This window comes from Arachis ipaensis, chromosome B10 (assembly GCF_000816755.2).
Source record: "Arachis ipaensis cultivar K30076 chromosome B10, Araip1.1, whole genome shotgun sequence".
Taxonomy (NCBI): Eukaryota; Viridiplantae; Streptophyta; class Magnoliopsida; order Fabales; family Fabaceae; genus Arachis; species Arachis ipaensis.
The window spans coordinates 13,023,795-13,027,787 of NC_029794.2; positions in this window are offsets into that span (position 1 = coordinate 13,023,795).

A 3,993-nucleotide genomic window follows, 5' to 3' on the forward strand; every position below is an offset into this window, starting at 1 on the left:
AAAAAAAACATATATTTTTATGGTTGCATCTAAAATATTTCGGTAAAAATAAAATTTGAATATTGGTCTTTCGGTGAATATTATTTATTGAGATTATTAGATTATGATAAATATAAAAGTTCATATTAAAATGAATGTTATAAAATAAATTTATAAAGATAATATTTTAAAATATAAAGATATAATAAATATCTAAATTAAATATTTATTTATTGTAAAAAAATTATATATATATTAAAAAAGCTTAAATAATATGTGTGTGTAACATTTTATTAAATAAAAATATTTCATTAAATACTATTTCAATTATATTAAAAATCTAAATAAAATAATAATTATTTTGTACCAAAAATGCTAGTAGAAAAGAGACCCACTCATGTTAATCCATCACAACGTTAAGCTCTTTTCAACACAAACTAGTTAAAGCATTAAGGCTGCGTTTGTTTACAGAGACAGGACACTGAGACAAGGACACAGAGACACAAAATTATGTTTGGCAGAGGAGACATGGACAGAGACAGTGTGTTCAGAGACATTGAATTAGTGTATTTTGTGTCCATCCTGATAGGAAAGACACGGAGACACTAACAAGAGACACAACTTATTTTTTATTTTTTCTTTCTTTATTTTTGTTAATTTTTCATAATTATATATTTTATTATTGAATAAATTGGATTTTCATAATTTGTTCTAGTTTATCACCAAACAGAATACAAGAACACAAAATTTTGTGTCTCTGTCCATCGGTGTCTTGTCCTGTCTTGTTCTCAGTGTCTTGTCCTGTCCTGTTCTCGAAAACAAACGCAGTCTAAAGGACAAGATGATAACTTTATTTCTCATTATGTGGGTGAAGAAAAGTGCAAGTTGCTTCTCTATTATGCTCTTCAAACAAACAATTTCACATACAAAATTCTCGCTTTCATCTCATCCTTCGTTATATTTTATTATAAATCTTATTGGTTGAAATGATGAGAACAACAATGTTCTATTAAAGTATAACGGTATACTTGAACCGCTTCCAATAGTATAAGGAAGAAATACTTAGCAATATATAAAGTTAGACGACGCATATAATGCAGCATTTGCAGTATTTAATCTCGTAAAGAAGAGGTGGTTAGTAGTAGATGGTGTCAAATGGTGTTCAATCGTTGCACGTTAATACAAGTAAGAAAATTTATTTAGTAGTTGGTGTTGATTAAATTTTTTTAGATTATAAGCTGAAAAAGAGTAATGGATTATTTTGAAAAATGATGTATATATATATTTTTTTGGATGAGTGAATAACTAGTCGTAACACAGAGGGTTAGGGACGAGAGGGAGAGCTAAGAGAGAGGGAGACACCTTCACCGGTGCGACTGTACGACGAAATTGTCGCTGCTGTCACTGGCGCTTTGAGAATATAAGAGAGCTTGAGAGACGAGAGTGATGAAGGAGCCCAGGGAGCCTATGTTTATGCAAAACCCTATTCTAATGGCAGTGATTTTTTACTTTTCTATTTATATAATCTTTAAATTGACTAAAATAGCCTTAAAAAAATGACAGCTCGTCGAATTAGTCTTCGTCGCCCCACCTTAATCTGCGGTTTTGGCAGGTTCAAAATCTCGCCTCGATTTATATCTTTTTGGTGGTTTTGGCAGTTTGACCCGACGGATTCGATCCGTTTTTCCACTGCTAATAACGACATGACATAGGTTGAATGAATTGTTAAAAATATATAATTAAAATATGTTTAGAAAATAATTTTAAAGCGTTCAAAAATACTTTAAGATATGAGTTACCAAAAAATAATGATAGTCATGAGATATTGGAGGCTATAAGGCAACTGTGTATGAATTCTTGTATTTTAATACTTATTTATGAGAGGAGAATATGTTTATGATAAATTTTATAAAAATGTGTTAGTTGTGACAATAAAACAAATATTTTCTCATCTTGAATGGCCACTGGTATTGGTGCAACAACACATATTTTCATCAGTCATGTATGAAATTTGTCTTTTGTGGCAAGATGACTATTTTTTATAGTATGAATAAAAGGTTTATTACATTTAGTTTACATGTGTTAGTCATTATGTTTTTTTTTTTTAATTTATTACGAGAAATAAGTAAGCTTTGTGCATGATCATGATACCATGCGGGTGGAGAGTGAAAATGAAATACTAGACTGAATAATAAAAATTTGTCTAATTTTTGAATTAAAGTGAAGTATTAAGCATGATTTTAATTTTGTACCGTAGATGATTTGCACTAATGTTTTTTTTTCACTTTGTTTGGTTAGAAGGAAAGAAATTGAGAGAAAAAAGTAAAAAGAAAAAAATAGAAAGAAAAAATTTGAGTGAATTTTTGTTTTCCTTAGATATGTTTAGATGAATTGAAAATAAGAAGGAAATAAATGTTATAAAAAGATAATTTTACTCATGTATTATAGAATGTATTGAAAAAAAGATAATGTGTAATACTAGAATAAAACAATATGTCAAGTTTTTCATTATTCTTCCATCCAACATAAAAGAAAAAAATTTTTGATAGAGTCTATTAACTTTTTATGCTATTTAACTTTTTTTTTCTAATTTTTTTCTTTAACTAAATAATGAAAAATAATCATTTTTCTTTCCATTTCTTTCTTTCTCTTTTATTTCTTACCATTTTTCTCTCAAACAAATAAAGCCTTAAAATCTCGGATGGAATATTGATTTTTTTTTGTCTTGTAATTTGATTCAATATACCAAAATTATGAGATATAGTTGAAGTAAAATATCCACAAGCATAGATCTAAAGTGTCCTGTTTTTTCTATATGACGCGTATTTGATGCAGAATTTGCAGCATTTAGTCGTGTAAGGAAGAAGCGGTTTAGTAGCAGGTAGTGTCAGATGACCTAAAAATCTATTATAGGATTCTATTGAGTTGATAAAGTAGTAGATTTTAAGACATTAGTCTTTTGCTCATCAAATTTTTTATATTTTCTATAAGGCAGCTTAGTTTAGCATCTAGTGGCTAGATTGAAGATCCCCAAAAGGATCTTCAATTCCTGTCTTCGATGTTTCCACTTTAAAGGTATAAGCTGTGATGACTTTTTTGGAAGTAACACCTACCAAATGATGTGAGAAAAGTTACAATCATTGTACGTGGTTAATGCAAGTAAGAAAACTTGTTTAATAGTTGGTGTTGATTGGTGAGTGGATAACGACATGATATATGTTGAATGAATTGAAAAAATATAGAATTAAAACATGTCCCAAAAATAAATGTAGAGCGTTTAAAAATACTTTGAAGTATGAGTTATTAAAAAATAGAGTGAATACCCCACTCGACCCCTGACAATTATCTCAAAAGGACAACGAGGCTCCCAAGAAAAAAAAACACCAAATCCGGTCCCTAATCTTTTTTTTGGGACTGATTAGCCCTTGTGCCAAAAAAAATACCACTGACTTTTTTTTGGCACAGGGGCCTCGTTGTCCTTTCGAGGTAATTGTCAGAGGCCGGATTGAATTTTTTTTTGTCAAGGACCTCGTTGTCTTTCGAGATAATTGTCAGAGACTGTTTTAGGTTTTTTTCTTGAAAAGATAACAATAGTAACGAGGCATTGGAAGCAGGAAGGCAACTATGTATGAATTCTTGTATTTTATTATTTATTTACGAAAGGAGAACTCAAGTTTATAATAAACTTTGTGAAAAGCGTGTGATGATATTTATTTGGCGATACATTCCAAACAAATATTTATAAATGTATTAATTGTGACAATGAAAGAAATATTTTTTTTCATCCACTGTTATTGGTGCAACAAGTATATTTTGGTCAATTATGTATGAAATTTGTCTCCCATAGCAAGATAATAATTTTTTATAGTATGAATAAAAAGTTTATTACATTTATCTAATAACATGTGTTAGTTATTGTGGTTTTTTTAAATATATCATGAAAAATAAATAAGTTTTGTGCATGATTATGATACCATAGGGTGGAGAGTGGAAATGAAATGCTAGATTGAATAA